General features: G+C 34.4%; 1 protein-coding gene and 2 non-coding genes across 3 annotated transcripts in view; 2 read left to right on the forward strand and 1 right to left on the reverse strand.

Annotated features, from left to right (window-relative positions):
* The window catches only part of mim (missing-in-metastasis), a 341,092-nt gene that overhangs the window by 114,162 nt on the left and 202,756 nt on the right, over nt 1-24,174 (reverse strand). The window lies entirely within an intron of this gene.
* On the forward strand, nt 3,534-3,652 carry LOC149411847 (5S ribosomal RNA). The gene has a single exon (XR_016304739.1). It is a non-coding gene; the product is annotated as a 5S ribosomal RNA (ribosomal RNA).
* LOC149411848 (5S ribosomal RNA) lies at nt 3,976-4,094 on the forward strand. The gene has a single exon (XR_016304740.1). It is a non-coding gene; the product is annotated as a 5S ribosomal RNA (ribosomal RNA).

The following is a 24,174-nucleotide window of genomic DNA, read 5'->3' on the forward strand; positions in this document are numbered from 1 at the left end:
CGACCTATGGGTCCAGAGTCATGAAGCTAATCGCTCTGCCACGGATAACATCAAAGCAAAAGGTTTTCTAAAAATAAAAACTACACAATGAAATTAAAATTAAATTGAACAATTTGTATTTTTACAAACAAAGCTCCAACGGTTTTTACATCTGCGATAAATAGTTATTTTTAAATCAATAAAACAGAATAAAACTGTTTTCCGACACGCGTAAAGCATTATCAAAAGACATTTGAATACGCGTGCGGTTTACAGTCGGCAAATTACTCCTAGCTATTGTGTTTCGTCTGCCGTATAATACAAAATCCTCTATTCTCCGACACGTTTGGTCATAAAAACTGGCATTCGAACCTCGTGCCCTTCTGAATGGCGTGGGTAAAGAATACATTAGACGGATAACCTCAAGACAAAGAATTTTGAGGCGGTTAAAGCACGAAGGAATGAATTTTTGTTTTAATGTTTCATTAGTGACCAGCTCTGAATCGCCAGTTTCCTAACGTTCCCCTTTTCAACACTTTCACCCTCACAACATTCCCCAATTCAGGATGCCATGCCAATCCGGAGGTCACGGGTTATATTTTATTAAATAAAATTTTGGCTTTAGCAGTATGTGGTGACCCCAGATCTGAATCTTCTCCACCTTCATTCTCCTTATCTCATCGCCCCCCATACTTTTCAGCCTCACAATATACCCCAATTGAGGAAGCCATATTCTCACTGGCTCCGGTACTCACACTCTTGTTCGATATACACCTTAAATATTAAAAAAAAAAATATCCCTGGCGTGTGTGCATTAGAACAGCATGAGCAGCCGTATTAAGAACGTAGATATCCGAAAATAACGCCAGGTTGATGTAAGCGCAATTAAACTAGTGACCCTTAGATGGTTTGGATATTTAGAACGAAAGGTCGGAGATAGGAGTGTTTGGAGAATATTTCGCTTTAGAGACGAAAATTCCCAGGTTACGAATAACCTCACACTCTGATTTTCGTCATAATAAGCAGAAAATAAAGCTTGCAAAATGATACAGGAATTGGTAGGGGAATAAACATATATGACGCGCGACGCGCGACGCCCGGGACGGAACTCGAGGCTTTGAACCGCCCGACCATCAAACCAATCTCATGCATAAGATAATATGACCGACTGGAATGCCTCTCTGTACGAGAAGGGTTCAGCATCTAACCCCTGTTAACCTTTACGTACCCGTAAGGCAAAAATCACGCATCACCCGAAGGGGGTCACTCTGGACCTTCATACATCGCGGAGCGATTGTGTCTCTGAATATTCAGTTTGACCTTCCCAGTAACACTCAGATATTAATTATTATTTGTTTTAATACATACAGTTTTGACCCGACATAGCAGCCAATCATTAAGTAATTCAAAACGCTAAGAGATGTACAAAATCGAACGTTACTCAAAAACTATTGTAGCTAATTCCAGTAAAATGCACTTTTTACATCCAAACTCGCGGCTTGTTTGCGGCGAGGATTTTTTTTATTCGTAGGGGGAGTGGAAAGAGTTATTTCGTCGGAATTGGATAGATATTATTTAATATATGTATATTAAGACATAGTAAAGGATATTATCTTTTTAAAATGCATATCGATTGCTGAATGATTTTCTATGATTACCTAAATTAAATTTAACAATTTAAACACCGCACAAAACTCTTGTTTGGGGGCTGTGTATTACCCCCACCGGCGCGGGAGGGTTAAAAGCTAAATGATCTAAAAATCCTGCTGCTTTGCAGGAAAGACGTCCAGTTTGTCACGCCGAATAAAGGGGACAGCAGATTTATAGGGTGTGCAAGACTAGGCCTGCAATGGTCCGAAGCCACCGAATTAGCGCAAGATAAGGACGGCTGAATGCGCTTGGGAAAAAGGAAAGAAAAATATGATGACATAAAAAAAAACTGGGTGATTCAAATCGTGAAATAGTTGTACTACACCCAAGGGCGTCGTTTGTTTTCCATATCGCGGGCACTCTAGCTTAAAAAGACCAAAGGCGAAGCATTAACCCGTGTTACCTTTCACGCACAGATTAACGAAAACGTAAATTATTACATAAGGTCGCGGAGATTACTCGAATCCCACAATTAAGTTACGTAAATGGAGGACATACGGAAGTATTATATAAATGCTTACCTACAGTTTGAAAATAAAACTGGCTTAGGCATCGTATTTTGTAGTTATGGCATTATGGGTTTAAAACTCTGTCTGAAAATCATAAAATTCACAACGATCACAATGAGAGACCTATTCTGCTAAGGCAGATAGAAATTTGCAAAATTCCCATTATGATATACATTTTATTATAATGGGTGAAAGGACTCGTGGATCAGAATGTGACTATTGCAAATTCATAGCTGCCTTTTTGCTTATGACGGCAGTACGCTATTGTTCACTCACTGATGTACTGAATACGGATGGAAATGTGTTGTTGGCTTGTCCTTGTGCCGTAATTAAGTTCAATTTTTCGATACTCCTGGAAAATATTTTAATTTCTACATGTTTCACACCTTGGGAGGCGGGTATGGGTACCGCCGCCCTGTGTACCATTTATTGGATGACCAACACCTCTGCCATAAGTCACCCCAAGCATTTCGCTACGTTTGGTGACTTGGCAGGGTTGGTTTGAAGTAGTTCATGGGGTGGGGTTTTTTCCGGATCTTGGCGGTGGATGCGTCTACCCACCAACTGCGTGGCGGACCAAATCAGGAGAGACTGATTGAGAGAAATCTTTTGACCTCTCCGACAGGTATGAATTCATCACCGCAGTGGGAGTGATGAATTCATAAGTCAGTCAATCTTGGACACACTGACCACCATATTCCAACCAACCGTCATATATTTTTCCTTCCCAGAACTTCCTTTCCTTCTTTCCTAGAAAAGAACCTCCACACACAGCATCCCCAAAGATGATTTAGGCCTCGAGGAGAATTATTTTCCTCATGGTCATGGATAATGTAAAAAAAAAATGGGTGTGTCAAGCCTACGCAAGACAGAAGTGAAACTTCTAGTATTCTTCTCTCTCTCTCTTTTCATTTCATTCTCTCTTTTTTTCTGTCTATTGACATATTTATAAGTAGCATGTGATAAAAAAAATTAAAAGTTATAAAAAAAGAAAAAAAAAATTAGTTAAAGCGGGGATCGAACCTCGGTTCTTCACGACCACAGTCGTGCGCTCTGCCTGTAGACAGCGAAGATGAGTTAGGAGAGTGAGTTAAACTAGGTATATAATATTAGCTAGGCTCCTATAGCGAAATGATCCCTTTTTTTCGTCACGGTCATGAGTCGGTTTTACTCCGGTCCTCGAAATTGCATGACGCGCGTAAAGAAGTTTCACTTCAAAAAATTCCTCCAAATTTATGGATATAATTACGATCTTTTTCAAGCGCGTATGTAATGATTATTTTTATCAACGTCGCATACACCTTGCTAATGTTTTCAGTATTATTAGGGCTTTTTTATACTAATTTTCATATATTTATTGGCAGGTAGAGTAGAAATTAATATTTTTTAGCGTTTGCCAACGACCATACCATGTTGAACACACCGGTTCTCGTCCGATCACCGAAGTTAAGCAACATTGGGCGCGGTCAGTACTTGGATGGGTGACCGCTTGGGAACACCGCGTGCCGTTGGCCCATTTTTTATGGTAATTTCATGTTTTTTTTTATTTTTTTATCGTTACTATAATTAATAATATCATAAAATTCTTTAACTTTTCAAGTATGCTACAGGCCTAAAATATTACTTAGTGGATTGATATTATGGTCAACCATTGAAAAAAAAAATTCCTACAAAGTTATGGATGTAATTACGATCTTTTTCAAGCGCGTATGTAATGATTATTTTTATCAACGTCGCACACACCTTGCTAATGTTTTCAGTATTATTAGGGCTTTTTTATACTAATTTTCATATATTTATTTGCAGGTAGAATAGAAATTAATATTGTTTAGCGTTTGCCAACGACCATACCATGTTGAACACACCGGTTCTCGTCCGATCACCGAAGTTAAGCAACATTGGGCGCGGTCAGTACTTGGATGGGTGACCGCTTGGGAACACCGCGTGCCGTTGGCCCATTTTTTATGGTAATTTTATGTTTTTTTTTATTTTTTTATCGTTAACATCATAAAAAATTTTATATCATTCTTTAACTTTTCAATTATTCTACAGGCCTAAAATATTACTTAGTGGATTGATATTATCGTCAACCATTGAAAAAAAAAAGGCGTTAAAAACAAAAAAATAATTTGCCATAGCCGAGAATCGAACTCGAATCAACTGCTTGGAAAGCAACTATGCTGACCATTACACCACCAACGCCAGTTGTCGAGATGAGCTAAGAAGCATTTATATTTTACTTCAAAACTTTGACTAGATCAAATGAACTTTAATCGGTCCCGCATTTTCGTTTCGGTCATGAGTTGGTTTTACTCCGGTCCACGAAATTGCATGACGCGCGTAAAGAAGTTTCACTTCAAAAATATGATAATACATTTTAAAAATTACAAGCATCTTTCTTGAGCAGATAGGATTTGAAAGGTCGTATGCAAATTGACGACAGCAGTTATCTATCAAAACATTAAAAATCACACATCTAAAGATTTTCCATTCAGTGCATTCAAATATATTATGTCGATACTATTTCATAGCTTGAAGGCTAAAATAAATTTAAGTCGAGTCGGAAATAAGCAATAATTCGTTTTCACGGCTTGTTCCAATTCGATCAAAATTTAGCGCGAAGAAGAATGACTGTGCTAAATTGAATTGGCAACGGAACGCCAATGACCTTGGGTGATATTACGTGCGGGGAATGGAAAGCCATGCTGACGGCGCTACTTACGTATTCCGCGACTTGTGCCTTGCCTATTTGTAATTATAATTTTCATATCAACAATTGAAATTTCTCGTATTTTAGCAGTAACAACAGCAGAATTATGACAAAATTGACTTCACTTCGGTCAAGTGGATAAACCCACAAGAGTCTTCTACCGGTTTATAATAATAATAATTGGATGACTTTTTAGCGCCGTTTTTGTGCAAAATCACCTCAACGGAGCTGTACAAACTTATAATACATTTCTACAGTGATATATGTTATTACTTAACTATTTATGGAGAAAATATACAGTACAATACTTACCTGGTAGGTCACTTGAGATTAACACTTAATTAACATTATCTAATTGTTTATTGGCGAAATTTAGATACAGGATTTAGGACTCAATTGAAAAATTGAATATAACTGGACTTTCTCTTAGGAATGGTATATTTAATCTAAGGGTACGACAGCTTAAAAAGGTAAGTTTTTAGTTTAGACCTGAATTCTGTTGGACTTGTTATGGATATTAGTTCCGGAGGGAGTTTATTCCAAGCCTTCGGCCCAGATACACCAAAGCGCGATCACCAAATTTAGTATTTGGCTTGCGCTTATCTTAGCTATTTATCTTTTCAGTGTTCGCATACCTAATAATAAAGCATGGCACGATCAAGTAGAGAAAGATCATAGGTGAAGAAATTAATATTAGAGAAAAATAATACATCAGGAGCGGTACAAAAGATTTTATTGGAGTTCTACTTTTCTTTTTAATTCGTCTAGGGAGAAAATTTGTTAAAGGGTGTTTTGTGGAACGGCTTGATATTGGCCTCCGTGGTTACGATCCTAGACTACGAAAACGGAGGTCGCGGGTTCAAATCCCGGCGTGCGCTAGATTTTTTTTATTTATTTCTCAGATTTACTCTTTTAAAATAATATATAGTATAATTGCATCACCTACCAATCTGGAAGATACTTTCAGTATCGCCTTGGTGAAATACCACAATTCAGAATCAAAATGTTGCTTTAAATGGTTTTGGCCGTGTTTGGTAACCAGATCTGAATAACCAGGTACATCCTCACCTTCCTCTTCCACTCCTCACTACCTTCATTTTCACAGCACATCCCAATTGAGGATGCCATTAACTCACCGGCTCTAGACGGCTGGGAGCAGTTGGCACTCTTGCGCGGTACTCACAATAAAAAAAAAATTAATCACCAAAACTCTTCAACGGTGAGCTTTGGCTTCATAAAATTATAACAGCATTTTCTCCATAGAATATGAGGTCATAGGAAGTATTTTCAAGTTGCAAATTGATTTCCATCATTATTTAAAAAAATATGTAGAAACTCGGGCAAAGCCGGATGGTAATTACTAGAACTTCCTAAGCTAACGAAGGTAAAGCGAGTTTTTTATTGTTTTAACAAAAATTTCTGAACTAGGCCAGATTTGTATTTCGCGTGCAAGAATTTTTAGAAACACCTTAATCATAATTAGGTTCATATTTCCTAAACGGTTGCAATAGCATAATTGAATAATACAAAAAAAATCTTGTAACGCACGGTTCAATGATAGATCGTTTGTCAGAAGCAGAGATGTGCAAAATGGGTACCCAAAACCATTTGAAATGCAAAATGGAATGGGTCAAAACTTTTCCATTTGAAAATGCAAAATGGTTTTTAGAAAAGCATTTCAAATGCAAAATGCAAAATACCTATTTTCAAAATGCATTGAAAATGCAAAATGGTTTCTCAGGTCAAACAATCAAAATAATTATTAATTTATTGACGCCCTATTGGGCTTTTAAGTACATAAAAATTACAAATTGCATTTTTAACAACAGTATAAAACAAAAAATAGAAAATCGAAATAAAATATAATGATTTCTCATACATTATTTACATTTAAAAAGTGGTGGACTAATTTGGCATTAAATGTATTGAAGTTTAAATTAAATATATCAGCGACATCACATAGTTCATGTATTCTTTCTAACGCAGAATTCGTAGCGAAGTTATTGTTGTAGAATAAAATATTGCGTCTAGTATATTTTGGAGGTATATGTAAAGATAGCAACTTTGTCAGGGCAGTCTAACCTTGAATGAACAATTTTATATAATAAAAGGAGATCAAATATTTATAGAATTTTTAAGCAATTTTGTCATTTAATAATGGACATCAATGTAGAACAAACATATTACATGATGGTAAATCCAAAAACACCACGACTACGGATTATGAAACCACAAAAAAATTGCGCGGGACTAATGTTGCCAACGTAAAAACATAGAAACTGCTATCTATACATTTAATATTACAGGGTCATGGCCCCATGTTCAGTTTTTGAATCAGTATTTTTGTAATGGTATCAATCAATTGCCAGGGCTCCTACCAGGGAGCAATTTGACAAATGTAAATTATCTCTCATAGTGATGTTGAGGACCGACTGATATTTGGGGCTTATGAAAAAAAGATGAGTGGAGATAGTAGGAAGAACGTTGCAAAAAAGCATTTAAAATGGAAAATGCATTGAGAAAAGCATTTAAAATGCAAAATGGTTTTTAGAAAGCATTTAAAATGCAGAATTGAATATACCCATTTTGCATTTCCATTTGAAATGGATTTATTTTAAATAAAGCACATCTCTGGTCAGAAGCCAATTTTATATCGCTCATTTATTTTCAAAGGGAAGTGTCATTTTTCTGCGTGGAATTAGTTAACGAGCTAATGAATTAAGAAGAGAATGAATGAATTAGGGAAGGAATGGATTAATTCATTGCCATCGGCGCGAGCCAAGGAGTTTATATACCTAAAAGGTTGCAATAGCATAATTGAATAATACAAAAAAAACTTATAACGCACGGTTCAATGATAGATCGTTTGTCAGAAGCCAATTTTATATCGCTCATTTATTTTCAAAGGGGAGTGTCATTGTTCTGCGTGGAATTAGTTGAAGTTAATTAATGAATTAAGAAGCGAATGAATGAATTAGGGAAGGAATTGATTGATTCATTGCGATCGGCGCGGGCCAAGGAGTTTATATGCCTACTGAGTGAAGCAGCTGCCGGTCACATAGTTCGGTGAATGAAGGCACGCGAGTGGCATTCTGATTATACCGTCTACAATGGGTTCAATCAGTAGCGGAGCAATTGATTGGGCGGGTTGGGCAGATTTCAGGGGGCCCATAAGCCAGGATAAATAAAGTTAATTAGGTTATAAGTTTTCAATTGTATTGAATAGGTAAAAGTGCTCGTAAACGGGCCATCAAAAGTTCACACTTCCAGCAATATTCAAACCACAGCCAGACATTTTTTTCGAAAACACTGTGACCATGATACAGCCGGGCAACAATATGAGCAAAGCGAGCCGATCTAGGACAAAAAATGCCGACAATTTTGATGTTATTGTGTGAATTTAAAACGAACTATATAAATTATATAACAAAGATTAAGCCCGTCGTCCCATGGGTCGGTAAGCAAGCGACATAAAACGAATGTTGCAAAACCCTACGCAGAAATGTATGTTCGCTATGGTAAGGTAACGGTCAGCGCACTTGAGTGTGGAACTTTTCTGCGCAGATCCATGCAGCATTTGGTTTATATAGATTAGTTACCGATCCGTGGGACGACGGGCTAAGACGACACAATATCATATAATAAATTCAGAATCTTAACGACGTAAGTGAAGAAGCCGTTTACAAAATGATTCTACGCGCAATCCTGGCCTGCGATTCTGGAGTTAAACGATCAATCGTTTTCGTATGCGCCGTCTTCGAGTGAAAAACTACTAGTCGTCGCGACTAACTTTTTCGAATGTTTCAATTTTACGTATTCTTGAGCGTCGAACGGTCGAAGTTGGTAGAAGAGATGATTATATTGGCACCCCTGTGAATATTGTCTATGTTTCTGATGTTTTTGGGATTTCTATGGTGTGACTGTCAAACAGACAACAGTTATTCGTTATTCAAAACAGAAATGGCTGCGGGACATATTACAAATTGCCAAAAGCAACTCTTAATTGAGCTTGTAAGCTCCGATAAAGACTTAGTAAGTGGGAAATTTTCACCCACTTTTACATTTACGGAATCCGCGCGGTAAAACAAAAATTGACAGCTAGACTAGATTTTGACAGCCAATTCCATAGAAACGCTAACAACCTACCACTCGCTGCCCTGTTTATACTGGTTATACCCAGTAGTTGTCGTGTGGAATGACTTTTGACGTTTGTTATGTACCTTCGACCAATTTCGGGAATAGCAACGACGACCAACGTACGTACTTTCGACGGCAATTACGAGCGCCCTCGATTCAGGAATAGGGCCCCAGGAGTATTGAACAGATCTGCCGTCGAATTTGCCCTAGCAAATACTCCAAAATATATTAGGAATAATCTTAACGATGTAAGTGAAAAAGACCTAAAAATTTGATCTTTCCGCAGGGATTCCCTTTCTTTTAATTAATTCTGATAAACGTATTACTACAATCTCAGACGTCTCTTAACGAATACCTTGGAAAATAACCAACGAAAAATATAATCTATATTTTTCGTTAGTTATAATATACTAGCGGTAAGCTAATGTAATAGTTGAAAAACGATTTATAATTTTTGCAAACCGTTTTAAGCAAAACATTTTAATGGTATGGTACTGTTTTCATTAATCTATATAAATAAAAATGTAAATGTTTGATTGTTAAAAATCTTAAATCTGCGAAAGTTAAACGTTGGATTCGAATAAGTGTGTGTTTTTATATACCTACATTACACAGATGTCTCATTTAAAAACATGTTTTTTAAAAAACAGCACCATCTGTTATCTATTGGACGTAAAAGCAACACGCGCTATTTCGACAGAAAGTCTAAGCCAAGGCAACGCGTGGCGGGGTACAACTATTCTTAAATATAAATAACTTACATTCGTGCGTATCGATCTGAAAAAATAAAGATATTACGGTTGCAAATTCGTTGGAATTAATTAAAATGTGAGCTTCTAGCAAACCCCCATTATTAGAGTATTGTGTCATCTTAAATTATATTTATTGTAAACATATACTGCGAAATGTGAGGAGTTTTATCTTTTTATGCTAAGCAACAGTAATACGAATTAATTTCCAATAAATGTTTAATGGAAATCAGCAAAGATATTAGAAGAACGAGATATGCTATGTTGGCCGCCGGACCGTAGGCGGAGTACTACCTAATTAGGGTACTTTGAACGGTATCGGGACGTGTACGCACAGAAATCTGTTCTATGTATTAGTGCGGATACCTTAGCGCAAGCGAAGGTTTGCAGTAGTATTGGTGAACAAAACCGGCGACACTCGGCAAAACAATTCCACACAGTATGAACTGCTCATAGCACATCTCGTTCTTCTAATATCTTTGGAAATCAGCATAGAAAAATGGAAAACGTCGATATTTTAGATCTTGTCGGGGGTCGGGAATTTGTCGCTACGCTACTAGTTTCAATACGCAGCCAAGTCGCCAGTCGAATAACTGTCAAATTTAATTGTTCAATTACATTTCAAAGGAGTACCTAAGTGTTGCCGATCGTCCTGATCGCCACTGCACCAGGTGTTTAAAATACCATCAAAAGAAATTAAATTTCTGTTATTATGAAAATATTGCGTAAAGGTAATAATATAACTTTTCATTTTATAGTGATCTAATTTCAGCACAACAGTCCCAATTGATCTAAGCCAGTGAGAATATCGCACCCCCAATTTGGAATATGTCGTGATGCTGAAGGTAGTGGGGTTAGTATGGAAATAGGTTTGGCGTATTGTTTTCATAACTCCTTTCTAAACCCAGCTAAAGTCATTTTGAGATGGATTTCGATATAATATATATATATGATAGAATCTACATCTGGTTTTTGGTGGGTACAGTATACAATTGTATACCTACGTAATCTAAATCCTGGATATCTGACCTAAAGATTTCGCTTTCAAATAAGTCAATTAATATAATTAATTAACACAATTAATTTGCAGATAAATTTTATTGTTTTTAAGGCGTGTTTTCTGCGGCGCTGTTTGCACAAACATTGAACCAAATGTTTGCGCAAACATGCAAAGTGGGCGGGCTGTACACATTTTTGTAAACAGACGCAATGTATGGTTCAATTTATTTATTGTTTTGTGTTAAATTCGTAGAACTCCATTTAATTTTTTTAAACTTTAATATAAATCAAATTTAATAATATAATTAATAAGTTCTGAGAGTATTTTTTGGTTTTTGTTATTGTTACAGCTATTTCAGCTTTCAATGCCATTTTCTAACTGTGGTTATAACCACGTTTAGACGACTTATTAATATGATTCTATTTTACCCCCTCCCAATTTAAAATGATTTATTACCAGTTAAACCAATTTAAAAATAATTGTGACAATAGATTTCATATTCTGTGGGGGTATTTTGAAGTCTGTTTTCCCCACATTAATGTTATCTTAATTGTTTAATAATGATGTAGCAGTTATTAATTTATTTAAATGAGTTATATTGTTTAGGTTTTGTTAACATACTTAGAAGCGGGGAATAAATAATTTTCCTTACTTTAGTAATTAATGTTATATGTTGGTTCTTTTATTGATTTCTAATTGTTCAAGTTAATTTAATCTTGCAAAAAATACTTGCAGAACTTAATAATAACATTATTAAATTTGATTAATATTAAATTTAAAAAAAAATTTTTTTTAAATAAAATATATAAAAAATTTGGTTCAATGTTTCTGCAATACGAATAGCACAGAATAAATCCACAGCATTTGGCAGCGACTCCGAACAGATGTGTGGTGTTTGGGCGAGGTGTAAAAAGATACCGCGAGTCAAGGTTTTATAGCTTCATATCAAATGTCTTCTGTGTATTCAAAATTATTTTGTGAAAAACCACTGAAATTGTTTATATGTAAACAACCACTTAAAAATCTAAATTTAAATTGTTTATGGGTTTTTAATTTTACAGTAGATGTAAGCACAGAGTCATCACCATCAATTAAATTCTTAACTAGCCGTATCACGATATCATCTTTGTAATTGGATTATATTTCACCAACTGCACGTTTTTACAAGCCAAGTAAAAAAACTAAAGCGAATCACTACATCATCTATCTCTCTATTTTACTCTCTCCTTTTATTTCACACTTATTTCTACATTGTCCAATTATTCTCCTTTCTCATCTGTATTTTCTCTTTTCCCTTTCTCATTTCCTTTTATTTCTCTTACATTATTATCCCGCTGGAATAATTTTCTGTCTTATTCTTTCTCTTGCCCCAACTCGGATCTTTATTTTCCCTTTACTGCATCCCTCGCTATCTTATTAAAACGTCTTCAAATAAGCGACGGTCGTAAAAGATATCTGTCTTAACTCACACCCCTCGCTTCATTCACATCCATACACGGTCTCATTGAATCATTCAATTTGCAAATCAATTTAGTGTCATTTTTATTTATATCTATGTTCGGTAAGAAGTGACAAATCGGAACACTTTTGAAAATTGATATAAAGTCAGGGAAAGTGATTTTGACTATCTAGGTTATTATAATTGAATGTTGGGGTAGATGTGATAGCGTAGATCTTTGAAAAATCAGGAATTCTTACGTAACTTATCGAGATTAACCGTGAGAAATTTAAAGAAAAGAAATGCGTCTTTCAAAAAAGAATGACATTATTTTCTGGTGCTTACTTTATCGCTCGTCTGAATTCTTGAGAAATGATTATCTCTACGTATACATCTGCGAGCAGAACTGCCGAACTGAACCTCAACATATGGGAAAGAAACGAAGCAACCGCAAATGTCGCGAAACGCCGCTTGCAGTTCATTCGTTCCTTTCCCGTAATTCGTGGTATGGTTCGCAAATGTATACGTAGCCTTACGGTAATTTCATAAAATTTCTGAGATTTCTCTACCTGAGGGAGTATGGCTACTACCCGTGGCTCTATCCAACTGATTTTCTCTGGATTATGCTCGGAATGAACCATCTACGGGTCAGAAGAAATGTGCATATTTTATCACACTTCTTCAAACTGATTCGTAGATGGTTTGAAAATCTGACTATCATGGCGAGTATTAGTCTCTATGTTCCTGATGGTTATCTCAGTCACCGACAGCATAGACTGTTTTATCTCCCGGCCTGCAGGACTAACTTACCAATGGCCATGCCGCACAGTGGGCTGAAAATCGCCTTTCATAGACATAGAGACTTGAATTTTCAAGGGTATTTTTTTGGCTAGAAATGGATTCTGCTGATCATTACAATGCTATAAAATGTCGTACGAAGCAATTGCGTGTACAAATGAAGGAGTTATAATTTTTATAAGAAAAAATTGTATGGCGCTGACATTAAAAATGAGGCTATCTCTGGAATCATAAGGTTGGCCGTTCTATCTTTACACACAGATAATACTACTATTTATTTGTATTTTTTTGACATACTTCATATTGTGGCGCAAGGTGCGATTTTTTTTTTTTTAAATAGTCAAAGTTGAAAAAAACCCTTTTTAATGTTGATGATTCATTTTAATGCTTAAATGCTTTTAGGCTTGCAGTGTAAATAAAATATTGTAAACTAGACAAATCATACTCATATGTAAAGCATTTAAGCTTTAAAATGAATCTTCAACATAAAAAAGTTTTTTTTTAAACTTTGAGGATTTAAAAAAAAATCACAAGTTTCGCCACAATACAAAGTATGTCAAAAAAATACAAATAAATATTAGTATATTTGTGTGTAAGGATATAATGGTCAACCTTATGATTCCAGAGATAGCCTCATTTTTAATGTCAGTTCCATACATTTTTTTTCTTAAAAAAATGATGACTCCTTCATTTGTACACGCAATTGCTTCATACAAAATTTTATAGCATATTAATGATCAGCAGAATCCATTTCTAGCCAAAAAAAATACACTTGAAAATTCAAGTCTCTATGTCTATGAAAGGCGATTTTCAGCCCACTGTGCACAATGTTTTGGCTTGCAGTGTAAATAAAATATTGTAAAATAGACAAAGCATACTCATATGTAAAGCATTTAAGCATTAAAATGATTCATCAACGGAAAAAAGATTTTTTTTCAACTTTAGGATTTAAAAAAAAAAAATCGCACCTTGCGCCACAATATGAAGTATGTCAAAAAAATACAAATAAATAGTAGTATTATCTGTGTGTAAAGATAGAACGGCCAACCTTATGATTCCAGAGATAGCCTCATTTTTTTATGTCAGCGCCATACAAATTTTTCTTTTAATAATTATAACTCCTTCATTTGTACACGCAATTGCTTCGTACGACATTTTATAGCATAGTAATGATCAGCAGAATCCATTTCTAGCCAAAAAAATACCCTTGAAAATTCAAGTCTCTATGTCTATGAAAGGCGATTTTCAGCCCACTGTGTGCCGGTGGGGAGAGCAGTCTTGCTGTTGAACAGAACCAATTCGGATATCGACATATTTAGCATCGGTGAAGCTGCCTTTAAAAGGCAAGCTCTATTGATGCTGGTATTGTTAATACACCGCTTATTTATTATGTAATACCATTTAACAAATGTACTTAAAAACGAATTCAAATGTAATTTTGTAATGTTTTTAAGGGAATAAACAAATTGAATTGAAATTGTATTGAATTGATTTGATTTGAAAATAAAAAATCTACAGTCCTAAAGAGTCCAAAATTTTCCAGTATTTAAAATAAATATCCATTCTACTTTCGCCACTAATCTTCTAACAAATGGTTCGCGGAGTTTAATGGTTAGTGTCCAATGTTTTTACTATAGTGTCCTCTGCGTGCATTCGTAATTATTTGTTACACAAACTCATCTACCTGCTCCAAATATTCATCATTCACACCTATATTGCACACTAGTTTCGTACGATCCTTCAAACACTATGACTTTAGATTTAATTATAGTCATCATTAATTCATTCTTCATACATACTTAGTACATTCTAGACACAACAGATTATAGAACTTCCATACTGTTAGCAATCAGCACCACATCATGAGCATACAACAGGAAACATACTTTCAGATTACTCAAATTCGCGCCCAATCCCACCTCTTTCAATTCTTGCATACAAATATCCATGTATATATTGAATAACTACGGTGACGTTACGCATCCTTGCTAACACCTTTTGTGATGAATATTTGTGATAATATTCTCGATAAATAAAGACATAAATTCAATGAAACAGCAATTTATTGAGATAGCCTTAAAAAGAATACATGACTTACTAATGATTCGTATTCCAATTAAAGACCGATCAATACAGTTGATATTAGCGATAGGTAAAGAAACATTTTACTAAGAGCGGGAGCCACGGTACCATCTATTTAATTATTAATTTTTCAAAAGAAGCAAACACATTTTGAATTGACACTTTAGATAAATTAAACGAAAAAACTTGGTTTTATATATTTTCGAAGAAGAACGGAGAAAATGTCTCAATAAAGTGACATAAAACCAAGTATTTTCGTTTAATTTATTTAATTATTAATTATCTCCTACGCCCTAAAATCTTTTTAGTGTTATTATGATGTAAACATAGTTATGTTGGTGTAGAAATTTGTGGGCAGATCGTTGTAAATTTCATGACACCAGATCCCACTGTTTAGTAAAATGTTCAGACAGTTTTTCTGCTTTTTGGGAACTTAAATGTGCGGACAATGTCAGTCATAGTACAACAATGTCAATTGCGAAGTTTTGGGATTTACAACTGTTGTAATTGACTGTTGTTGCAGCTCGTCCAGTTTCTTCACCACCTAGGATTCTTGCTACAGAGTATCCATCTTCTATCTTCGTGTCACCTGTTTCTGTACTTCATCTTACTTAACTTAACTTCACTTTATTTTTGTAATATTAATATTTTTTGTAATACCTGCATCAATTGTATCTCATAAAAGCGGAGCTATACAAAGTGTCCAATAAATAAATAAATATGGAATAATAAGCGATATGATTGTAGACAACCTGACCTAATTCTTGTTCAGGCCGATACTTCATTGCATCCTATTGTCCTCCCCTCTGGTTTTACAACGCATAATTTTATGCACCGAGCTGCATTGGAAATAACGGATAAGGCACGGATGCATGTGCCATTTATTACTATCCGAATAAAAACTGCGTTTGAATTTTAATTTCGTTAGCAACAATTTAAATCATGATGCATCATTAAAAATACTAATTTCGGTTGTGGGTCTGTGTGTGATCGTAATTCTGGTTAATGAACTATTTCAAAATTGGAATTGATTGTGTCAAGAATTCAGACAAGTAATAAAGTACCACCTACCTTTTAGAAAATTATTTTAATTCTAAATTTGAAATGTTTACTTCTTTTGATTAAATTTCTGATGGTTGACAAATAAGTCTGCGCTAGTAAAATCATACGATTCAATTTCAGCAGTCATAACGAACTAAAAACTTACAAGCCGGCTTATAAAGTTATGAAAAGTGATGAAACAAAAACTAGATTACATATATATGTACCTTTTAGAAAATTATTTTAATTCTATATTTGAAATGTTTACTTCTTTTGATTAAATTTCTGTTGGTTGACAAATAATTCTGCGCTAGTAAAATCATACTATTCAATTTCAGCAGTCATAACGAACTAAAAAGTTACAAGCCGGCTTATAAAGTTATGAAAAGTGATGAAACAAAAACTAGGTTACATATCATGTAACCATTTTACCTGTTTTTTTTTAATGATTTTATACCACCTTTTTAAGGTGTGTTGAACTGTCATTTCAAGGAGTTATCATGGAACCATATACTTTCAAACGAATTGCCACAGGCGGACGGACTCGAGTAATGACAGCCGAATAACGGCTTAAGTACCTTTCTGCATACTGTATATTATAGTGAAATGCAATGTGAAATGACTGTCGCTGCCCTAGAACCGCCTTATGGGCAGAGCCAGGGCTTGGTGATTATCATCTCAAGGGTGACCCCCGGTGAATATTAATAAAGGGGAGCATATCCTACCTATACGAGTATACTGTACATGTTGAATGATTTAAATATTAAGTTAACATAACAATTTACGTGTGTATTGTAATGTGATTTATATTGTATTTTACAGTTCTTGCCTAATCTTGACGGCCTCTGTGGGCGAGGGGTAGGGCTCTCGACTAGCAATCCAAAGGTCGCGGGTTCAGATCCCGGCGTGAGCAAGTGAATTTTATTTGATGAATTTTTTTTATTTCACATTTTATTAATATAAAATAATTTGGTTCCATGATTCAAAATGACAATTCAACTGACCTATTAAAAGTGCTATACAGTTTTGTTAATTGTCATTTTGATGAGTTATCCGGTCACCAAATAATATATGTATAGTATACTTGCGGCACGCTCCAAAATGGAAGATCCTCTCATTATAGCCCTGGGGTAAGACCACCATTCTGAATTGAAATGTTGCTTGAAATGTCTTTAGCCGTGTTTGGTTACCAGATCTGAATAGCCAGGTACTTCCCCACCTTCCCCTACACACTACCTTCAGCCTCACAACATACCCCAATTGGGAATTCCATAGACTCACTGGCTTCAGACGGTTGAGAGCAGTAGGGACTCTGGTTCGGTACTCGCATTAAAATATATATTATGTTTCCTTTATTGTTTTAATTTTGTAGAATCTATAATAACTGGTAGTGATACTCTACTATTAAACTTTGTAGTGTGTAAAAGCCCATTAGGGCGTGTAATAATAATAAATAAATAAATATATATATATAAATTTGGTAATTAAACATAACTTGATTGACTGCCGTAATGTAGTACCATATTATGAATACGAACCAAATTCATTTTTAGAAAACGAATTTTATATAATATATTATGATAAAACTATACTAACAGACCGAGCGATTAGTCATAATAGACCCGATATAGTTTTACATGACAAAATTAAAAAAATAACTTATATCATTGATGTTGCTATTCCAAATTCCTGTAATATTCAAAAATCTGTTAGTGAAAAAATAAGAAAATACACAGATTTAGGAAATGAAATAAAAAGAATTTGGCATTCTCAGACTATAAAAATATTACCATTCGTTATTTCGGCTACTGGCATTATACCTAGCTCTCTAATTAAAAATTTAGGCGTATTAGATCTATCAAAAAATTTATATATAAAGATGCAAAAGTCGGTCATTTTGAATACATGTAGGATAACAAAAGATTTTTTAAATATTTATGTTGAGGGATCAGTAGGATTTATAGGCCCTGTTAGAAGTTCTACCGAGCCGAACCCTCTGATATGAAAATATCTGGAGACGGTGAATTTTTTTTTCCCATTTGATATCTGGTGATTTGACGTGTTGTTGTTATTGTATTGTTTTGTATTTATTTTACTTATATAATGCACTTACATAGTGTTGATTGACTAGCTGATCATTTGTGGAAAAGTGAGTGGAAGGGTTAAGTTTTTCCTTTGGGGAAGACTTAACCCGGACAACTAAATCGGAAGTTTAAAAAAATATATATGAAAACTTCAAGGCCAATGTTGAAAATGTCAAGAGATCTAGAGATATCATTTAACAGCACCATGCCTGTTATCATGCCAAGCTGGGTTAGTACGTCCGTTCTGCCGTGTGGAATACACAGAATGCACTTACACAGAACCCGGAAATCAAGATTGAAATTTGATGAATTGTTCAAATCCTCCGAAACAACCCGTCCTAAGGGTCAATTATTCCTAGATTGGAGACTTTCGCGGCGCGTATCAGAAATCTCAAGGAATACTCACCGTGCACTCTCATATACCTTCTCATGAAACTTTTGTTATTTTTTAGTAATACTTTGAGAACAGCTGCTGTAAACCGTATGTGCCCGTACAGAGTACAGAATATAGTACAATAGTTAACACAACTGACTGTATTATTGCATTTCCGGGCGCGAACGGGCGTGCTCTATCTCCGTATCACCCTGTCTAACGACTCGACCATTTCTGCTTAATACTTCCTAATGAGTACCCACTACACAATAGACACCCACAAGCAATGTACTGTACATGCATACGATACATGCAATCACGTTGTATCGCAGTGAGTGATATGATTGAGGGGTCTGTTCGAAATCATCGATTCACAATGGAAAAATCGATACGATATTTAATTTTACAACTTTCAATGTTAAAGTCACGTAGGGCCGGTTTATCAGTTGCTGTTTAAACTCTCCAAGTACGTGAATCCTTACTACAATTTAAGCGTTCTAATACGGCCGGTTAATCCTTGCTAGCGGCAAACGAATAGTTTCGGTGACACATCTATCAAATTTGATATTTACGTAAGTAAATAATTGCATACTTTTACACGATTCATTGTTTGATGATATTAATTGGTTAGCAATAATATTCATCAATATATCTAAAACAGTTTGGTTAGTAAGTATAAGAGAAATTTTAGAGGTTACAATTTGGGTACAATTGGTTACAATTTTTCAACGGTCAAAAAAACTATTTTCCATTGGGTCCGTTTTACCCAACCATTTATGTATGATAAACCGTTGTATATCAGTTGCTTAAAATTAAAAAGTTTAATATAAGGGCCTAATAAATGTAGGTATATTAAAAAAAATAGAATTGTTAATTAGGAACATTAATTGTCTACCCGTGCGTGTTGAGATCTTAAAGTTATTTTCTCACTTTCATTATGTTGTTTATCTTTCTTTATTTTGTTTCATCTTTGAACATTATTTTATTATATAAGTATGTATTATGTTCGTATAGGTACATAATTTAATTTTACATTATATATCTATGTTTTAAAATGTGTTTTTTTAGATCGTCTTCTATCAAATCAACTTCATCATTTTTTTGCGTATAAAATGAATTTTATACGGAAACGTAACCGGTTCACGCAACCATGTAACGGGTAATTCTTTTAATAAAATTATACAACTATTTGTTTCCCCAACAAATAAATAAATATATATGCAATAGCCCTGCATAGTGGTGATTGTGGAGGACTTTATCAAAAATAAATTCGTAAATTAAACCCCCGTATAAATAAACAGTGGTCGTCGACAGTTTGAAACATCGTTAAGACCGTTTGGTTTTGTGAAGAAACATGTTCCTCTATTAAAATCATAAACGAAACGTATAGTATTGGTTATATCTATATTTACGATATATATACGGATTATGTGCTAAGCTCGTCATAAAAACCAAGCGGTCATAATAAACCAACAACTGAAATACCGGCTCATATTGGTTTCCACCCAAACCACCCAGGGATTTCATTTTGATTGCATTCTCTGTCAAAAAGACGAGTAAAGTTCTCTTCGTTTACCAACACAATTTACCACAATACCTCAAATAGATCTAACATTTTTACAGCATTCTGTCTAATCTTGCCTTCCCCTGCCAATTCTGAGCCCTAACGTGATGCGAATTGCAATTAGACCTTTGTGGCGGAGGCTCTTATCTTCCTTGTGCTACATTTAGTAAATCGAAATGCATCATAATGTTAAGAAAAATCTTTTGAATACTTATTTGAAATTGTAATCTTACATTTCTTAATGCCTTTGCTGGTGCATGACCATGGATACGCTGCATGTTCAACGTGCATTATTCTTAGTAATACTGTTATTGTAATCGATGCTAGTCCATTAAATTAATTTATGAACCTTTTAACCAATTAATCTGTGAAAAATAGTTATGATGCAGGTGAATTCTCCAGATAATATTTTTTCTTAATTACTTGTCACACATTATCCCCATTAAGTGTTATTCAGTTTAACAGTTGAGTTTTGCTACTAAATTCTGACATGTGAAATTTCTATGTTAAAAAAACTATTCTCAGTGGAACGTTATTTCCGTCGAGAGCTAAGTATGACTTCAATTTGGGAGGCGGGTATGGGTACCGCCGCCCGGCAACCATTTTATTATACACATAATGGATAACCAACACCCCTGTCACAGGTCACCCCAAGTGGTTTGATACGTTTGGCGACTTAGCAGGGATGCCCGGGTTCGTGGGGTGAGGTATGTCTAGGTCACTCCTGGACATACTCCCCCCCCGTTCATATCCTTTTCCGTCCCACAACTTCACATCCATCCTTTTCCTAAAAAGACCCTCCACACAGCATTCCCCAAAGATGACGTAGGTCCTGAGGGATTTTTTTCCATTTTTTTACACGGAAGAGGAACAACATTTTATATGATATAGCTTATCGAATTGCATAATAATATTATACCTATCATATTTTTATCTACGTTTTTTCGTTTCCCCGTTTTGCCTTTATATTTAAAATCATTTGGTCGACCAAGCCTAAAAAGGCTTTACCGCCTTTATTCTCCCCGCTTTCCTTTAATGTCACAGGACGATGAAATATTGCTGCAACAACAATTTAATGTAGAGCTTTTTTCCTGGAGCTTTTTTTGTAGAGAATCAACCCCCAGGATTTATTAGTTCTACGCCAATAACTCACCAAGGGCCCGAAGGTTCGAGGAGATTTATTGAGGGATTGTGTTGTTCTTCTCTGTCCGGTGGTTTTCTTTACTGGACCTAATTTAAATATAAATATAGAACAGCCGGAGGGTTTCTGGTTTGGTTCTCGTGGGCAACCCTGACATATAGAATCTTTGTCAGATGTTGCGAAGTTTGGGGAGAGAGCATTTACGCGCTGGGTCAATGTCTACATTCTTGGTTGGAATGATCTGTCAATTAGTTGGAGATCACAAACTAGTTTAGAAACAGAACTAAAACACACTTCTTTAGAGAAATATAATATGAACAGTATTGACACACTAAGTTTAAAGGGCCCTTGAGGTGATTGCATCAGTAGACGGCTCTATAGAAATAATAATATTTGCCTAATTTATTAATACTAGAACTGCTGACTTAAAACTAGTGACTTACGACTAAGGCCTATAACTACTATCTTAATGACATATAATAACAACTGTCAAAGTGAGTACACGTATCCCTTAACCTCTTCATAATAATATTATTAAATAGTGTTTATACTAATAATAGTGGCTTAAAACAGTTACCAGTATAGGTTAAAGAAAGTGCTATTTAAAATTACGTAAACATACTACCTATTACAGTGTGGAATATCAATTTTATTATTAAAAATATATTCTTGAATATTGCTTAAAGCAAAAGGTGAAATTAATCATAAATGTGCCAATAATACAGTGTGAACTCTGCGGCAGGTACCTATATTAAACCTTACCTGTGCAGTACCTATTCCAATATAAATCAGGGGTGTTTCACTGTGCGGTTCAAAAATATTAACGAAAAGTTTCAGATATCTAAATTAATATGGAATCCGTTAATTTCGTCACAATTGCAAAGGAAGCAGTTGACAAATTAACAACTGTCATGATGAACCCTAATAATAAATTTAACAAAGAGCAGATTGCAAAAATAATACCGGAGTCCAACAACATCATGGCTTCAATTTCTCATATGGCGGCTATAATGGCGAAGTTGGAAGGTGAACTCGCCGTTTACAAAAACTTGTCTCAAAATCAACCGACTCAAAAAATTCCAGACCTTTGTGAAACCATAATGGAATTGGAAGAAAGGAAGGAAAAATCGAAAAATGCAATCTTTCTAAACGTACCGGAAAGTGAGTTGTCTCAAGAAGAAAATTTGACAAATGACTCAAAAATAATAATATCCACTATCAAAAAAATTGATGACATACCAACACAAAATCTAAAAATATACAGACTTGGTGCTAAAAAAACTGGAGTCATCAGACCAATTAAAGTGGAATTTGAAGATTCTTTCCAAGTAAAATACATTCTTCGGAATAAATTTAAAATTACCGATGGAATAAAGATAAAACCGGACTTGACAATAACTCAACGAAATCACATGAAGAATCTGATAATAGAGTTAGAACAGCGGAAAAATAGCGGTGAAACAAATCTCACGATAAAATATGTTCATTCTATTCCGAAAATTGTTCAACAGCATACACCAAAAAACTACACAATAAACTAAATCACTGTTACCTATATTATCAAAACGTCAGAGGAATTCGAACTAAACTGGACACTCTCAGACTAGAAATAACTACTTCAATATTTGATGTGTTGATTTTCACAGAAACTTGGTTACATCCGGATATTCACACTGCAGAACTAGGAATGTCAAGATACAACGTTTTCCGCCGGGATAGAAATCAATCTACAAACGAAGACATTAAAAACAATAAAAGAAGAGGTGGTGGAGTTCAGATTGCAGTAGCGAAAAATATTGTCTCCAGACAGTTAAATACAAAAAACGTTGAAATAGAGCAATTATTTGTTATGATTAACACAGGTAAAAACAGAATTTTATTAGGTAATGTGTACATTCCACCTAAATCGGATATTAGTATTTATATTAAGCATTTTGAAGATATTGAAATTTTACAATTAAAATATCCAAAAGTAAAAATAATTATAACTGGCGATTTTAATCTTCCGAACATCATTTGGAATCAAAACTTTGTGGAATTGACAGGTATAGAAAACGCTGGCTTGTCAACTTTAAACAAAGAAGTTATAAGCATGTCAAATTTTATAAATATAACACAATTAAATAAAATTGAAAATTGTAATAACAAAATACTGGACTTGGTATTTTCAAGTGATACTTCAGTAACTGTAGTAAAATCAAGTGAAATAATATTACCTGTAGATAACTATCATCCTCCATTAAATATTAGCGTATCACTAAATAAAATACCAAATCTACAGTGCAAAAAATCACTTCACAATTTTAATAAAGCTGATTTTGATCATATTAATGAATGCTTAAATGCTACTGATTGGACTTTTTTAAAACAAGAAAATATCTAAAATATCAACGTATTCTATAAAATAATTCACAATGTCATAGAAAAAAATGTGCCTTACATTAAATGTAAAAATAATGTTTTCCCTCAGTGGTTCAATAAAGATTTAATTGACTTGACTCTATTGAAGAAGAAAATACATAAAAAGTACAAAAATTCCAAGTCAATTAAAGATTATATTCAATTCAATTCAATTCGACGCCAATGTCACGATCTTTCTAAAAATTGTTACAAAGAATACTTAAATAATGTGGAAAATTCAATTGCAAATAACGACATCAACACTTTATGGAAGTACTCAAAGTCATTCAAAAGAAATGAAATAGACATACCTGCTAGCATGTATTATAATGGCATAAATGGAAATAATGCAGAAACTATTGTTAATTTATTTGCTTCATTTTTTAAAGATGTATATGACAACACAATTGATAATAGTGAAATTCCTTTTTTTTCATCTAACATCAATTTACAAATTTCTAACATTCACATAGATATAAATGAAATTAAAACCCATATTAACAAATTAGATATAAAAAA

Source organism: Hesperophylax consimilis, chromosome 24 (genome assembly GCF_061612785.1).
Source record: "Hesperophylax consimilis isolate HC1 chromosome 24, BYU_Hcon_1.0, whole genome shotgun sequence".
NCBI classification, from domain to species: Eukaryota; Metazoa; Arthropoda; class Insecta; order Trichoptera; family Limnephilidae; genus Hesperophylax; species Hesperophylax consimilis.